At 37.1% G+C, this 18485-nt stretch overlaps 1 protein-coding gene across 1 annotated transcript in view; it reads left to right on the top strand.

Annotated features, from left to right (window-relative positions):
* Positions 1–18485, top strand: part of GRIK3 (glutamate ionotropic receptor kainate type subunit 3) — a 238962-nt gene that overhangs the window by 124505 nt on the left and 95972 nt on the right. The gene's annotated exons all lie outside the window — the stretch shown is intronic.

Below are 18485 nucleotides of genomic sequence, written 5' to 3'. Positions count from 1 at the left end.
AAAAAATTAGCCAGGCCGGGTGGCATGCACCTGTAGTCCCAGCTATTTGACAGGCTGAGGCAGGAGAATTGCTTGAACCCAGGAGGTGGAGGTTGCAGTGAGCTGAGATTGCACCACTGCACGCCAGCCTGGGTGACACAGCAAGACTCCATCTCAGAAAAAAACAAACAAACAAAAAAACTGCCCTGATTTGTAGCATCTGCTTATTTCTGTGGTGTAAATACTCTCCGCTATGGCCGATTTCAGGCTGCCAATGGTTTAATAACTGGTTTTCAGAATTCCTGAAAATTTAACAATTGGTTCCTGAAAGCTGGTACTAGCTGGCTTCAGCACACCACCAGCTTTGGTTGCAAAAGAGAATTTGCCACTTTGTAGTTTTAACAACATCCTTAACTTCCCTGGACTTCCTGTTTTCTCCTGTATAAATTGAGGCAATGTGACTTCCCCTCTAATGGGGTTGCAGAGGCTCTCATGAGTGTTAAATGTAGCGACTGAAAGCATGCAGCATCATCCCTGGAACACAGTCAGTTGTTATTGTTGTTGTTGTTGTTGTTGTTTGTTTTACCCATTGGGCTTCCACACAAGGTTTTGTTTGAAGAAAATATTCCAGCTGCACTCTGTTCCACTCCTGCTCACGTCTTCTGGGACTCATCTTACACACCCCTCCCTACACACACACACACACACACACACACACCCTATCCCATTTCTTAGTGGCCTTAGTGTCTCTGCTCCATTTTATTAAAGCAGAAAGCAGTGACAATTATTTTCATAATGAACTGGCTCTTCAAATTAATGCCAATTACACTATGCAATCATGATTAAGATTATGCATTAATCAACGGTGCCAACCTACTTATTAGCCTCTTTAAATAACGATCATGAGGAATGTATGGGAAGGCAGAGAATGGAGAGGAGCCAGTGGAAAGGGGGGCAGCCTCCGGTGGGCAGGGAACTCTCTCCAGAAGCTGAGACCCAAAGCAGCCCTTCTTGCATGGGCGGAGTTTGGATCAGAACCCAGGACAGTCAGATGCCTGAACTCCCAAAGCTGCGGGCTCTTTAGAAGCCGCTGCACAGAATGGGGAGGGAGCAGGAGGACCCAGGAGGGAGAGGGTAGTGGAGAACCTTGGCCATTTAGCAGTTAAAGAGGTTCAGTGTCCCCTTCCCCGTCTCCAACAACACTAAAGTAAGTGCAGTTGACACCGCCCCCCAGTAATGTCACCCCTGTCTTAGGTCAGGTCCCCTGGAAGCAGAGCCTGAGGCAGGGATTCGGATGCATGGAGTTTATAGAGGGGAAGAGTGCTCTTCAGCAAAACCCTGTAGGGGAATGAATAAGGCAGGGTTGGGAAGGGGATGGGGTTGGGCAGAGATGCACCTCTGCCAAGATCTAACCTTTGCCTGATGCAAGGTGGGGAGGGTGGGGAGGGGCTCCAAAGAATATGTCATACTGCAGATTGTCCCTGCCCTGAGGCAAGGGACTGCCTGGCGTTTTGAGCCCTATTATTAGTCGGTTATTGACAGCAGGCTGCTTCCAGGGGCCCAGGTGAGTGACCCTTCCTCCTGGGCAAGGGGGCCTCTCTCACTGAGAACAATTCCCTAGAGAAAGGGGTAGCCTGTGAGTGGAACCAAAATTCAAATCGAGGTCTGCCTGTACCTAGAACCTACTCTCTGAACCTCTGTGGTGCCCCCCCAATATTTGCTGCCTGGATGTCCCAAGAGTTTGGGGGTGGAGGGACAGCCTGTCACCCACCATGTCTCTGAGGATGCTCTAGGGCTTCCTGTTTCTCCTAATGACCTCATGCTCCAGTGTCTTCTGCTGAGTCTTCTGTCTCCTCTCATCCCGCTTCTTGTGCCTCTTGTCCTTTCTCTGTCCCGACTCACTCTGTTTTGGACCATGCCCACTTTCTGTCGCTTTCCTCCAAATAGCAGGAGCTGGTGTCAGTTTTCTGTGGCCAACTTTTCTAACAATGGGGCTCCTGGAAGGAAGGGAGGCTCAACTGAAAACCCAGCATCAGACATCACTGTATGAAAAATGCATGGCCCCTTCCTGCCGTGGTGAATTTCTTACTGGACTTGGACTTGCCCATCTTTGGGCCTGGGTTCTGTCCTTTGGGGTCCACTTCATCTCTGTTCCCTTTCTCTTAGTCCTTCCTCCTTCTCTCACATCTTCTCCACTCAAAAACTCCAGCATTCTGTCTTTGTTTCTTTTGCATCATGATTTGGTTCCGTCATAGTCTTAATTCTTTACCCAGGCCCTGAGGTGCTTTTCCTAAGAAACACTCACCTCTGAAATAAAGGCTGCCCAACCCCAGAACAAAGTACAGACTACAGCCTAATGGCCAAATCCAGCCACCCACCACCTGTTTTTTGAATTAATTTTATGTTTTTATTGATACATAATAGATGTCCAGGGTTTTGGGGTACATATGATAATGTAATACATTCATATAATTTGTAAAGATCAAGTCAGCATACTTAGGATATTCATCATCTTAAATAATTGTCTTTTCTTTATGCTGAAAACCTTCAAATTATTCTCCTTTAGCTATTTTGAAATAAACAATAGGTTATTGTAAACTTACATTAATAGTCATCCCACTGATCTATCAAACACTAGGTCTTAATTCTTCTACCAAGCTATATATTTGTGCCCATGAAACCTCTCTTCATTCTGTATTTTTGCAAATAAAGTTTTATTGAAACACAACTGTGCCCACAGTGACACATTGTCTGCGGCTGCCAGCATGCTACAGTGGCAGAAGTGAGTCCTTGCAACAACCACCATCTGGTCCACAAAGCCAAAATTATTTATCATCTAAAACATTTACCCTCTGATCCTTTGCAGACAAAGTTTGTCAGCCCTGCCCTAGAAAATGCGGAAGCTGACAATTCACTTTGTTTTTCTAAATGGCATGGTAGCATTTATTTGCTGTTTTCTAAATAGTATAGTAGCATTCATTGTTTCCCTCTTTCTTTGATAGCTACTGTGTATTAAGTCCTTGCCATGTGCCATGCAATAGCTTCATTGTTTTAGGTCTTCCTCACAATAATCAGCCCTCTGAGATGTGTACCCCATTTTGCAGGTGGAGAAACTGGGTCTCAGAGAGACTAAGTAACTTCCTCCAGTGGATAGAGCCAGGTTTGGGACTGAAGAATGGCTGTCATTGAAACCTGAATTGGGAACCTCCCCGGTATTGCACCTGAGTGGAGTGCCACACATGTGCTAGTTGTCTGTTCTTCTCTACTGCCCTGCGGGGTTGAGCAGTCCTTGAAAGCAGTAGCCTAGTGCTGACTTTCTTTTGGTATCCCAGGGCCCAGTGACAGGGTGGCACAGGGCAGAGATTGGTGGGTATTAATGGAGCTGTTTTATATAGGATAAGACTGAGGCCCCATCCCTTGGGCTTAGGTCTTAATGGCTGAGACATGTCACCACCCTTGTTGAGACGATGGCCCTTCTCTTTCCTCTCCTCCCCACCTGCCAAGGTCTGAGAGGCCAGGAAGAGGGTGTGAAGCCCTATGGAGATGGCTTTGTCCCCTGACATTTTATCCCCATTTGGGATGGGTAGAGGTATCTTTCTTCGGATCTGTAATAACCAGACCTCTTTCCAGGCTTTTTTTGTTTTGTTTTTTTGTGTGTTTGTTTTCACATTTTGAAGTAATAATACATACTTGTAAATAATTTTGGAAAAATCAAGAAAATACAAAGAACACGATAAAAATTATCCATAATTATCATACTGTAATATTATTTTGTAGCATTGGGGAGCAAGGAGAGGATGAAAGTTTTCTATGCCATTAAGTATTCTTTAAGAACATTTCGCTAAAGCTTTGTTTTTTATTTTCTTATTACCAAAGCTCTATCTCAATGCAGAGGGCTTGGAAAACAAAACAAAAATAAAAAGCACCAAGCAAAAGCAATCCATTATCTTTTTACTTTCTAGAAAGAACCTCTGTTAACATTTCAGTGTGTGTCCTTCTGGGGTGTCCTTTTTGATTTTAATTGGAATTGCATTAAATTTATAAATTAATTTGAGGAGAAATGACATCTTTACAATATTGAGCCATCCCTTCCAAGGAGTAAGTTATGTCTCTCCATTTATTCAAGTCTTCTTTTATGTCCTCTAGTAAAGTTTTGTAGTTTTCTTGATATAGGAATTGCACATTTATGGTAAGGTATTTTATTTTTTTGTTGTTGCTTTTGTGAGTAGGGTCTCTTTTTTTCCCCTATAATTCCTTGCTGTTTATTGCTGCTATGTGGGGAGGCTATATGTTTTTCTATATTTGTATGCTGGCCTCTTGATGAGCTCTCTGTTTACTTTCTGCTGGGTTTTCACCTGATTCTCTTGTGTTTTTAAGAGAACCATAATAAGCATCTGCAAGTAACATTAATTGTGTCTCTTTTCTGATTGCAACATCGTGGTTTGTTATTTTCATCTTATTCATATCATGATTTTAAGGAATATTTTATTACGAAGAATATCTGTCATACACACAGAGAGAGAGTGGTATAACGAATCCTCATGTGCCCTTCATCTGGCCCCAGCAAAATCCATGGCCTCTTCTGCCCCATCTGTACCCACTTTGCATCATGTGAGTAAAATTCCTCCCACATTTTGGATCCAATTTCAGTCACTGTACCATATCATCCTATGCTTTGATTGATAATGCCTACAAGTTGTTCTGCCATATGGGTGGGTTTTAATATATTGAGTTATCTCTTGCTTTTGGACATTAAGCTGTTTCTATTTTTCTCAATATTATGTAAAAAAAACCCTTATCCATAGATGTGTTTATATATCTCCAACTTTCTCTAAATTTATATTCCTAGAAATGGAATTACTGGGTCATATGGTATTTTGATCATTTATTTCCCTTTAAACACATACACACAATCACGACGGCTTTTCTGATGAGAAATGTAACACATGTTCACTGCAGAACTTTTTAAAAATACAGAAAAACACAAAGAAGGAAATTCAATTTACCCATGAGCCTACCACTCAGAGAAAACCACCCTTAACTTTTGGTACGAATTCTTCTTGTCTTGTTTTATGCACGTGTGTGGCACGTCGATGCACACCTGTGTGGATGCACACGCATACACACTTAAGTGTTACAAACTGTAAGCATGCTGGAGTACCCTGGAAGGGACACAATTATGTGTTCACGTGTTCAAACATTACCCTTTTTTCTTTTTAATAGATTGTATTTTTTGCAGCAGTTTTAAGTTTTACAGCAAAAACTGAGTGGAAGGCACAGAGATTTCCCACATACCCCCTGGCCACACACATGCATAGCCTCCCTCCATGATCAACATCTGCCACCAGAGAGGTGGCATTTGTTACAATGAATGCACTTATACTGACACATCATCATCATCCAAAGTCCATAGTTTACATTAAGGTTCACTCTTGGTGGTGCACATTCTGTGGGTTTCGACGAATGTATAATGACATGTATTCACCATAATAGTATCATACAGAATCGTTTGACTGCCCTGAAAATCCTCTGTGTTTTTACCAGTGCATCCCTCCCACCTCTACCCACTGGAAGCCACTGCTCTTTTTACTATCTCCATAGTTATGCCTTTTCCAGAATGTCAGTAGTTGAAATCATATAGTCTGTAGCCTTTTCACATTGGCATCACTTAGTGATAGGCACTTAAGTTTTATCCTTATCTTTTCATGACTTGATAGCTCATTTCTTTTACGTGCTGAATAATATTCCATTGTCTGGATGTAGCCAGTTTGTGTATCCACTCCCCTACTGAAGGATATCTTGGTTTCTCCCATGTTTGGGCAATCATGAATAAAGCTGCTGTACATATCCATGTGCAGGCTTTTGTGTGGACATATTTTCAACTCCTTTGTGCAAATACGAAGGAGTGCCATTGCTGGCTTGTGTGGTAAGAGTTCGTTTAATTTCATAAGCAACTGAAAAATATGTCTTTCAAAGTGGCTGTACTATTTTGCATTCTCACCAGCAATGAATGAGGGCTCCTGTTGTCCCACATCCTTGCCAGGCTTTGGTGTTGCTAGTGTTCTGAATTTGGCCATTCTAATAGATGTGTAGTGGTATCTTGTTGTTGTTTTAATTTACATTTCCCCAATGACATATGATATGGAGTATCTTCATGTACTTATTTTCCATCTGTATATCTTCTGTTAAGGTCTTTGGCCCACTTTTTAATAAGGTTGTTTGTTTTCTTGTTGTTGAATTTTAAAAGTGGTCTGCATATGTTGGATAATAGTCCATCATCAGGCTGGGCGCGGTGGCTCATGGTAATCCCAGCACTTTGGGAGGCCGAGGCAGACAGATCACTTGAGGTCAGGAGTTCAAGACCAGCCTGGCCAAGATGGTGAAACCCTGCCTCTACTAAAAACACAAAAATTAGCCGGATGTGGTGGTGGGTGCCTGTCATCTCAGCTACTCAGAAGGCTGAGGCAGGAGAATCACTTGAACCCAGGAGGCAGGGGTTGCAGTGAGCCAAGTTTGTACCACTGCACACCAGCCTGGGCAACAGAGCAAGACCCTGTTTCAAAACAAAACAAAACAAAAGTCCATCATCAAATACGTCCCAGTCGGTGGCTTGGTTTTTCGTTCTCTTTACTGTGTCTTTTGCAGAGCAGAAAATTTTAATTTTAATGTAGTCCGGCTTATCAATTCTTCCTTTCATGGATCATGCCTTTGGTATTATATCTAAAAAGCCATTGCCAAACCCAAGATTATCTAGATTTTCTTCCATGCTATCTTCTAGAAGTTTTGTAGTTTTGCATTGTACATTTAGGTCTCTGATACATTTTGAGTTCGTTTTTGTGAAAGATGTAAGTTCTGTGTCTAGATTCTTTTTTTGCATGTGAATGTCCAGTTGTTCCAGCCCATTTGTTGAAAAGCCTATCTTTTCTCCATTGTATTGCCTTTGCTCCCCTGTCAAAGATCAGTTGATTTTATTTATGTGGGTCTGTATCTGAACTCTCCATTCTGTTCCAATGATCTATTTGTCTATTTATATGCCAGTATCACGCTGTCTTGATTGCTTATAGCTTTATAGCAATTCTTGAAGTTGAGCCAGTCAATCTCCCAACGTTGTTCTTCTCCTTCAATATTGTGTTGGTTATTCTGGTCTTTTGCCTCTCTATGTACACTTTAGAATCAGTTTGTCAATAGCCACAAAATAACTTGCTGAGATTTTGATTGGGATTGCACTGAATCTATACATCAATTTGGGAAAAACTCACATCTTGAAAATAATTGACTTTTCTTATCCATGAACATTGAAGGTCTCTCCATTTATTTAGTTATTCTTTGATCTCTTTCATTAGAGTTGTGAGTTTTACCTACAATACATCTTGTATATATTTTGTTAGATTTATAACCTAAGTGTTTCTTTTCTTTGCATGCTGATGTAAGTGGTCTTGTTTCTATTTCAAATTCCATTTGTTCATTGCTGGTATATAGAAAAGTAATTGACTTTTGCATATTAACCTTATATTCTGCCACTTTTCTATAACTGCTTATTAGTTCCAAGAGGTAGCTTTCTCTTTTGTTCCTGATTCATGTGGATTTTCTACATAGGGGATCATGTCACCTGTAAACAAAGACAGTTTTATTTCTTCCTCCCCAATCTGAATTTCTTTCATTTCCTTTTCTTGTCTTATTGCATTTGCTAGGACTTCCAGTGTGATGTCAAAAAGCAGTGGGAGAGGGGACAGCCTTCCCTTGTACCTGATTTTAGTGGGAAAGCTTCAAGTTTTTCACTATTATGTATAATGTCAACTGTAGGGTTTTTGTAGATGTGCTTGAGAAGAATGTGTATTCTGCTATTAATATTCTTTATGAAGTTTTGGACATTCCCCTTTATTCTTACTTTACTGAGAGTTTTCATCATTAATAGGGTGTTGGATTTTGTCAAATGCATTTTCTGCATCTGTTGATATGATCATATGATTTTTCTTCTTTGGCCTGTTGATATTGATATAATGGATTACATTAATTGATTTTTGAATCTTGAAACAGACTTGCATACCTGGGGTAAATCCCACTTCATTGTGTTATGTAGTTCTTTTTATAAATTGTTGGATTCGATTTGCTAACATTTTGTTGAGGATTTTTGTATCTGTATTAATGAGAGATATTGATCCGTAGTTTTATTTCTTGTGATGTCTTTGTCTGGTTTTGGTATTAGGGTAATGCTGGCCTTGTAAAATGAGTTAAGAAACAGTCAAAAAAGAAAAGAAAAAAAATAGTCCTCTGCTTCTATCTTCTGAAGTAGAGTGTAGAGAATTTGTATTATTTCTTTCTTAAATGTTTAGTAGAATTTACCAGTGAACCCCATCTGGGCCTGGTGCTTTCTGCTTTGTCAGGTTTATTATTAATTCAATTTCTTTAATAGAGATAGTCCTATTCAACTTGTCTCTTTCTTCTTGCGTGAATTTTGACAAATTGTGTTTTTTAAGAAATTCATTCATTTCATCTAGGTTAGCAAATTAGTGGATATAGAGTTATTAATATTCCTTGATTATATTTTTAAGTCCATGAGACCTATAGTGATGTCCCCTCTTTCACTTCTGATACTAACAATTTGTATCCTCTCTCTTTTATTCTTAATTGACCAGATTAGAGGCCTATCAATTTTATCTGTCTTTTCACATGACCAGCTTTTGGTTTCATTGACATTTTTCTATTGATTTCTTGTTTTCAATTTCATTGATTTCAGCTCTAATTTTTATTATTTCTTTTCCTCTGCTTACTTTGGATTTAATTTGCTCTTCTTTTTCTAGTTTCATAAGGTGGAAGCTTGCATTATTAATTTTAGATCTTTCTTCTTTTCTATTTTATGCATTCAGTGGTATAAATTTCTCTCTATGCACTGCTTTCACTACATCCCACAAATTTTGATGTTATGTTTTCATTTTTATTTAGTTCAAAATATTTTTAAATTTCTTTTGTGACCCATGTGTTATTTGGAAGTACATTGTTTAAGCTGGGCATAATGGTACGTGACTGTAGTCCCAGCTACTCTGGAAGCTGAGGTGGGAGGATCACTTGAGCATAGGAGTTTGAGTCCATATATCAAGACAAGGAGGAGGAGTGGGGGGAGGAGGAGGAGGAGGGGGAGAACAAGGGAGGAGAAAGAAGGAAGAAGGGGAAGGGGAAGGGGAGCATTGTCTAATCTTCAAGTATTTGGGGATTTCCCTGATCTCATTCTGTTATTGATTTCTAGTTTAATTCCATGGTGGTCTAAGAGTGACATTAAATGATTTCTATTCTTTTAAATTTGTTAAGATGTGCTTTATGGACAGAATGTGATCTATATTGCTGAATGTTCCATGTGAGCTTGAGAAAAATGTGTATTCTGCTGTTGTTGACTGAAGTAGTCTATAGATGTACATTATATCTGATTCACTAAGGCTGTTGTTGAGTTTAACTATAACTTTACTGATTTTCTGTCAACTGAATCCGTCCATTTCTGATAAAAGGGTGTTGAAGTCTCCTAGTAGAATAGTAAATTCATCCATCTCTCCTTGCCTCCTGTATTCTGATGCTCTCTTTTGAGCACATATACATTAAGGATTGTTATGTCTTCTTGGATAATTGACCCCTTTATCATTATGTAATGCTTCTCTTTATCTCTGATAAAGTTCCTTGACCTGAAATCTTCTCTGTCTGAATACAGCCACTTTCAATTTCTTTTGATTGATATTAGGATGGTATGTCTTCATTCATTTACTTTTTTATTGTGGTAAAATACAAATAACATAAAATTTGCCATCTTAACCATTTTTAAGTGTACAGTTCAGTAGTACTAAATACATTCATAATGTGCAACCATCAGCACCACTCGTCACCATAGCTCTTTTCATCTTGTAAAACTGAAACTCTATAACTCTATACCCATAAAGAATAACTCCACTTTTCCCCCTTCCTCTAGGGTCTGAAAACCACCTTTCTATTTTTTGATTCTCTGATTTTTGGCTACTCTACATACCTCATATAAGTGGAATCATACAGTATTTGTCTTTTTGTGGCTGGCTTATTTCACTTAGCATACTGTCCTCAATGTTTACTCATGTTGTAACATTTGCCCGAATGTCCTTCTTTTTTGAGACTGAATAATATTTCATTGCGTGTCTATGCCACATTTTGCTTATTCATCCATCTATCAATGGACACTTGTGTTGATTCCATGTTTTAGCTATTGTGAGTAAAGCTGCTATGAACATGGGTGTAAAAATATATGTTTGCGTCTTTGCTTTGAATTCCTTTGGGTATATACCCAGAAGAAATGCTAGATATATATAGATATATAGTAATTCTATTTTTAATCTTTTGAGGGACCACTATACTGTTTCCCCCAGTGGCTTACCATTTCACACCTCCACTAACAATGCACAAAGGTTCCAATTTCTCCACGTCCTCCCCAACACTTCTTTTTTTATATAGTAGTTATCCTAATGGGTGTGAGGTAGTATCTCACTGTAGTTTTGACTTGAATTTTTCTAATTATTAGTGATATTGAACATCTTTTTATGTGTTTATTGGCCATTTGTAAATCTTCTTTAGAGAAATGTCAAGTCTTTTATATATTTTTAAACCAGGTTGTTTGTTTTTTGTTGTTTTTGAGTTTTAAAAGTTCTCTATATGTTCTGGATATTAATTCCTTATCAAGTATATGATTTGCAGGTATCTTCTCCCATTCTATTGGTTGCATTTTACTCTGTTAATAATGTCTTTTGATACACAGTTTTTTGGACATTTTTTATTAAGCTCAATTTGTTTTTCTTTTCTTGTCTGTGCCTTTGGTGTCGTATCCAAAAGATTGTTGCCAAATCCAATGTCATAAAGTTTTTGTTCTATGTTTTCTTCTAAGTGTTTTATATAGTTTTAGGTCTTACATTTAAGTATTTGATCCATTTTGAGTTAGTTTTTGTACATGGTGTTAAGGATCCAAATTCATTCTTTTACATGTGGATATTCAGTTATTCCAGCATTATTTTTTGAAAAGACTATCCTTTCCCCATTCAGTGGTCTTGGCACCTTTGTCAAAAATCATTTAACCATACATATGAGGTTTTATTTCTGGACTCTATATATAGTTTACCTTTATGCCAGTATCACGCCGTTTTGATTACTGTAGCTTTGTAGTAAGTTTTGAAATCAGGAAATGTCTTTCAACGTTTTCTTCTTTTTCAAGATTGTTTTTGGCTATTCGGATTCTTTTGCAATTCCACATGAATTTTAGGATTGGTTTTTCTATTTCTGAAAAAAAAGTCATTGGGATTTTCATTGACATTGAAATGTAATAAGAATTTCATTGAATCTACAGACACCTTAACAATATTAAGTCTTCCAGTCCATGAACATGGGATGTATTTACATTTATTAATGTCTTATTTAATTTCCTTCAACAGTGTTTTGAAGGATTTTTTACATTTAAAATTTTATTTTTTGTGGGTACATAATAAGTATATATATTTATGAGGTTCATGAGATGTTTACCTGTATTATTTTCCTTCTCTCTAAAGAACATCTTTTAGTATTTCTTGTAAGACACACAGGCATGTGATATGTAATGATCACATCATGGGAAATGAGGTAGCCATCCCCTCAAGTATTTATCCTTTGTTTTACAAACAATCCAATTATGCTCTTTTAGTTATTTTTAAATGTACAATTAAATTATTATTGATTATAGTCACCCTATTGTGCTGTCAAATACTAGGTCTTATTAATTCTTTCTAATTATCTTCTTTGTACCTATTAATTACCCCCACCTCCCCCCACCCACCCTACCACCACCCTTCCCAGCCTCTGGTTACCATCCTTCCACTCTCTATCTCCATTATTTCAATTGTTTTGGTTTGTTTTGAGAGTGTGTGATGTTTGTATTTCTGTGCCTGGCTTATTTCACTTAGTGTAATGACCTCCAGTTCCATCCATGTTGTTGAAAATGACAGGATCTCATTCTTTTTATGGCTGAATAGTACTCCATTGTGTATAAGCACCACATTTTCTTTATCCATTCATCTGTTGATGGACACTTAGGTTGCTCCCAAATTTTGGTTATTGTGAACAGTGCTGCAACAAACATAGGTGTGCAGATATCTATTCAATATACTGATTTCCTTTCTTTTGAGCATATATCCAGCAGTGAGATTGCTAGATCATATGGTAGCTCTATATTTAGTTTTTTGAGGAACCTCCAAACTGTTCTCCATAGTGGTTGTACTAATTTACATTCCCACCAACATGGTATGAGGCTTCCCTTTTCTCCACATCCTCAGCAGCATTTACTATTGCATGTCTTTTGGATATAAGCCATTTTAACTGGGGTGAGATGATATCTCATTGTAGTTTGGATTTGCATTTTTCTGATGATTAATGATGTGAGCATCTTTTCATATGCCTGCTTGCCATTTCTGTGTCTTCTTTTGAGAAATGTCTATTTAAATCATTTCCCCATTTTATTTTGTAGTCTTCATTGTACAGGTACAAGACTTTCATCATCTTAGTTAATTCCTAAGTAGTTTGTCCTTTGTGAGATTATTATAAATGGAATTATTTTTGTGATTTCCTTTTCAGATTGTTAATTGTTAGGTATAGAAATGCAACTGATTTTGTGTATTGACTTTGTATTCTGTTACTTTGCCAAATTTTATTAGCTCTGTATTGTATTCTGTTACTTTGCCAAATTTTATTATATGGATATAAGACCATATCATCTGCAGACAGATAATTTTACTTTTTCCTTTCTAACTTGGATGCCTTCTTTTTCTTTTTCTTGCCTAACTGCTCTGGATAGAACTTCCAGTACAATATTTAATAGAAGTGGTGAAAGTGGGCATCCTAGCCTTGTCACTGATCTTAGAGGAAAAGCTTTCAGTCTCTTACCATTGAGTATGACATTTGCTGTGGGCTATTCATAAATGGCTTTTATTATGTTGAGATAGTTCTCTTTTGTTCCTAGTTGTTGAGTGTCTTTTATCATGAAAAGTTGTTGAATTTTGTCAAATACTGCTTCTGTATTGATTCAGATGATCACATGTCTTTCTTTTCCTTTATTCTGTTAATATGATGTATTATATTGATCAGTTGTTATGTTTTGAACCATCCTTGCATTCCAGGAATAAATTTTTCATCTGTTCATTTACTTTTATTTTATGTGCACCTGTATAGTTAAAGTAGGTTTATTGTAGACAACATATAGTTGGATCTTGTTTTTTGATCCATTTTGACAATCTCTTTTACTTGATGCATTTAGACCTTTGATGTTTAAAATGAGAATTGATATAATTGGATTAATATCCACCTTATTCGTCAGTGTTTCCTATTTGTAGCCCTTGTTCTTTGTTTCTATTTTTGTCTTCCTGCCCTTTTCTGCCTTTCACGATTTTAAAAGTATATTTTAACATTTCATTTCCTCTCCTCACTTAGCATGTCAGTTGTACTGTTTTTAGTATTTTCCCTAGAATTTGCAGTATACATATGCAACTAATCCAAGTCCACTCTCAAATAATGTTATACTGCTTCACAGATAGTGTCTTTTATAATAACAAAATAATTCTAATTCCTCCCTCCCATCCTTATATCATTGCTATCATTCATTTTGCTCATAAATAAGCATACATAAGTGAATATATATGAATACATTGTTGCTATTATTATTGTGAACAAACTATTGTCTGTTAAATCAATTAAGAATAAGAAAAATACATTTTTTTAAATTTTACCTTCACTTATTCTTTCTTCAATGTTCTTCTTGTATGTAGATTGAAGTTTCTGACCTATATTATTATCCTTCTCTCTAAAGAACATATTTTAATAATTCTTGCAAAGCAGATCTACTGGCAACAAATTTCACTGATTTTTGTTTGTCAGAGAGAGTCTTTATCTCCACTTTTGAAAGATAATTTCTCAGGATGCAGAATTATAGGTTGGTTTTTATTTTCTCTCAATACTTTATATATTTCACTTCACTCTCTTCTTGCTTGCATGGTTTCTGAAGAGAAGTCAGATGTAATTCTTATCTTTTTTCCTCCATAGATAAGACGTATTTTTCTTCTGGCTTCTGTCAGGATTTATTCTTGATCTTTGATTTTCTATTGTTTGAAAATGATATGCCTCAGTGTCATTTTGGGGACATATTTCCTGCTTGGTGCTTGGTGTTCTCTAAGGATGCTAGATCTGTGGTTTGGTGTCTGACATTAATTTGGGTAAAGTCATTACTGTTTTCAAATATCTCTCCTGATCATTTCTCTCTCCCTTCTCCTTCTTGCATTTCCATTAGGCATTTTTACAGCCACAGTTTTTGGATATTCTGTTTTCTTCTTCCAGTCTTTCTGCTCTTTGCTTTTCAGTTTTGGAGGTTTCTATTGAGATATCCTCAAGCTCAGAGACCCACTTCTCAGCTGTGTTCAGTCTACTTATAAGCCCATCAAAGGCACTCTTCATTTCTGTTACAGTGTTTTGTTTTGTTTTGTATTTTATCTCTAACATTTATTTTTTTTCTTAGAATTCCCATCTCTTTGCATATCTGTTCTCGCATGCTGTCCACTTTATCCATTAGAACCCTTAGCATATTAATCATAGTTGTCTTGAATTTCTGGTCTGATAATTCCAAAATCCCTGCCATATCTGAATCTGGTTCTGATGCTTGCTCTGTCTCTTCAAACTATGGTTTTTATGCCTTTAAGTATGCCCTGTAATTTTTTCTTGATAGCTGGACATGATGTACTGGGTGAAAGGAACTGCTGAAAATAAGGCCTTTAGTGATGTAGTGGTAAGGGGTGGGGAGAGGGGGGGAGCATTCTATAGTGCTATGATTACATCTCAGTCTTTTGGTGAGCCTGTGCCCCTGGGCTGTGAACTTCACAGGTGCTTCTCCCCCACCTACCCCACAACACACACGTAGATGGGATAGGATGGCTAGGGTGGGCTGGAGTTGAGTATTTCCCTTCCACCTGGTCAATTAGTCTCTCATGAAACCCCAGCAGGTTAGGCTCTGGCTAACTAGTTTCCCCTGATGACAAACCTTGTTAAAAAGAACGGAATGCTGTGGCATATTTTGAAATGATTCCTTTTCCCCTTTCACTGCCAGAAGTACATGAGGATTTTTCTCCAATATTCACTTAAGAACCTGGTAGAACTTCAGGAGTAAAACTCATAAAAGCGTGGGGGCTCAGTGAAGGCTTCCCTTGAGGTTTTTGTCTCTCAGAATTATGCACACTGAGACTCCAGCAACTAGTCAATTACACTTTCGGTTTTCCTACCTGCACACCGATTCCCATGGAAGTTTCTGCTCCAATAAGTTGTAATTCCCTCTATTTACCTATTTTTCCAATTCTGGGGGCAGTGGTTCGCCCTGTGACCTCACTTCTTTTACAGATCTAAGAAGAGTTGTTGATTTTTCAGTTTGTTCAGCTTTCGCTGGTTGTTAGGACAGAGTGGCAACTTTCAAGCTTCTTACATGCCAGACCAGAGCCTGGAAACCACTACTTTTTAGAATTTTCAGAACAATTGAAATAATCCAAATACCCATCAACTGGTGAATGAATAAATAAAATGTGGTACATCTATACAAAGTAATATTATTTAGCAATAAAGAGGATTAAAGTACTGATACATTATACTAATGTGGATGAACTGCAAAAGCACACTAAATGCAAGAAGCCAGATGCAAAAGACCACCTATTGCATGATTCCATTTATGTGAAATGTTCAGAAAAGACAAAAAGTAAATTAGTGGTTGGCTGGGAGTGGGAATGAAAACTATAATTGACTGTAAATGGGCACGAGGATTCTTATTGGGTGATGGGAAGGTTTTAAAACAGGATTGTGCTTATGGTCATAGAACTCAGTAAATTGACTAAAAATCATTGTACACTTTAAAACAGGTGAATCTTGTAGAATGTAATAATACCTCAACCAAATCAATTGTTAAAAATAATAAAAGTTTTACTGGAAAAAATATAGAAAGGCATTAAGAACAAAACAAGAAATGTATTCTATTCTTATGTTAAAGACATAAGTTCTTCCTCTTCTAAAGGAAATTGTACTGCACCTCTGCCTTCATTGTTCACTTAAAAATATACGTTGGATATTTCCTGTGTCATTAAATTTTTGTGATTATATGTAAGTACATAGACAATAGTTCACTATTTCTCTGGTTGGACGTCCCTAGATCTCCTTCCCCTGGTTGGATGTCCCTAGATCTCCTTCCCCATACATGATCCATATGCCCACTGTTGTTGTTGGGGTCCATTTCTAGACATCAAAGTCCCGAGTCAAAGGAGTAGACATTTTTAGGGCTTTTGGTAAATTTCTAATGTCCATCTCGACAGGCTGGGTATACATTGCCCCCTCCACCCACAGTTAAGCAGGTGTCTATTTCTAAACAGCTATTCCCGCACCAAAGCTGGAGCCGCGGTTTATTTTGTATCTTTACCAACGGGATGAGCAAAACATGGAATCTCATTGTTGGTTTAAATTGCGTTCATTTAAATTATTAGGGAAGTTGCACACTTCTTCATACATTGATAGCTCCTTTGTATTCTTTTTTCTTTTGTTAAATATTCATACTTTTTCTTTGCACATTTTTCTATGGGAGTATTTGTCCTTTTTGTAGAATTTAAGTGCTTTTTATAAAATAAGAGCATTCATCTTTATGCTCCCACATATGTTACAAATATTCAAGTTCGTGTTTGTAATTTAATTTTGTTTTTGGTTTTTAATGGGTAGAAGTTTTATGTTATTTTTGTGGATCTCTCAATCTTTCTTTTATGGTTTCTGATGTTTTTGAAAAGTTTAGAAAGGCCTCCTCTACCCAATATTGTAAAATATTCACCTATATTTTCTTTTTCGGTACTTTTATAGTATTTTATCTCCTCCTCCCCTTACCCATTTGCCATTAATCTTTAATTTATCTGGAATTTATTTTATGTATAGATTAAGATTGAATTATAACTTAAATTTCTTCCAAATAATTGAATAATTGTCACAGCACAGTTAATGAATAATTCATTTACTTACTGATTGGAAATAGCCATCTTTCTCATGTTTTAAATACTTATCTCTACTTGAGTCTCTTTATGGGAGCTTTTATCCTGTTCCTTTGATCTATCTGTGTTTTCATATGCTATTACAACATGAATTTAATTATTTGGCTTAATGATATATTTTAAAATCTGGCAGTACGAGTCACCTCTCGTTCTTTTTAAAACATGTTTTGGTCATTAGTTCATGTTTAGTCTTTCAGATACATTTTAGAGTCATTTTATCAGGAAAAGAAAAATCCTTTCATGACTCTGATTGGAATTAAACTGAAAAATTAATTTGGAAAAACTGACACCTCTATACGTGAACTTTACTATTCAGAAACACACCATGCCTCTTCATTTAAGGCTATGTTTATATCTCTCATGAAAGTGTTTTGCTTTTTTTTTTTTAATTTGTTTTGGTCATTTTTTAGTTTTTTTTCTTTTCTTTTTATTTTTGTAAAGACAAGGTGTCACTATGTTGCCCAAGCTGGTCTTGAACTCCTGGCTTCAATCATCGTCTTCCTACCTTGGCCTCCAGAAGTGTTGGGATCACAGGCATAAGCCACTGCTCCCAGTCTGTTTTTGTTATGTTTTAAAACTGAAATTGCAACCCAGCATGGTGGTTCACGCCTATAATCCCAGCACTTTGGGAGGGAGGCCAAGGCAGGTGGTTCGCCTGAGGTCAAGAGTTGCAGACCAGCCTGGCCAACAAGGTGAAACCCCATCTCTACTAAAAATACAAAAATTAGCCGGGCATAGTGGCATGTGCCTGTAGTCCCAGCAACTTGAGCAACTGAGGTTGGAGAATCGCTTGAACCCAGGAAGTGGAGGCTGCAGTGAGCAGAGATTGCGCCATTGCACTCCAGCCTGAGCAACAAGAGTGAAACTCCATCTCAAATAAATAGAACAGGAATTGCACGCTTCTTATTTGGTTTATTATTAGTTATTCAATGTTTTTGCTGATATTGTAAAAGGATTTCATTTGCTATTACGTTTTTTTACTGATTGTCACTGATATGAAGAAACACTACTAATTTGTGCTAATTGGTCATTTAACTTAACTCTCCTGCCAGCTCTTTCTTGTTTTCATGTTTAGGGATTATTTTAAGGTTTTTATATCATTTGCAAATAAGAATTTGTTTCTCTCCAAATGTTGTGCCTCTAAATTATTTTTCTTTCTTATTTCATTGGTTAATGGTGTGGTGCGAATCCTCCCCCATGCCTCTTATTTTTCTTTAATGAGAATGCCTCTAGTTTTTCACCATTAGTATGATATTAAAGGCTGATTTAAGCTTAAAAAGCTTCAAGGAAGTATCTCTTCTGGTGCTATTTTATTAAGCATTCTTAACAGCAATAGATATTGGATTTTATTAAATGTCGTCTTGCATTTTGTGAGTTGGTTATTTTTTTTCTTATTTGAACTATTGATGTGATACAATGATATTCATA

Source organism: Papio anubis, chromosome 1 (genome assembly GCF_008728515.1).
Source record: "Papio anubis isolate 15944 chromosome 1, Panubis1.0, whole genome shotgun sequence".
NCBI lineage: Eukaryota > Metazoa > Chordata > Mammalia > Primates > Cercopithecidae > Papio > Papio anubis.
The sequence above is the reverse complement of the archived record's forward strand: the minus strand, read 5'-3'. Positions and strand labels throughout refer to the sequence as shown.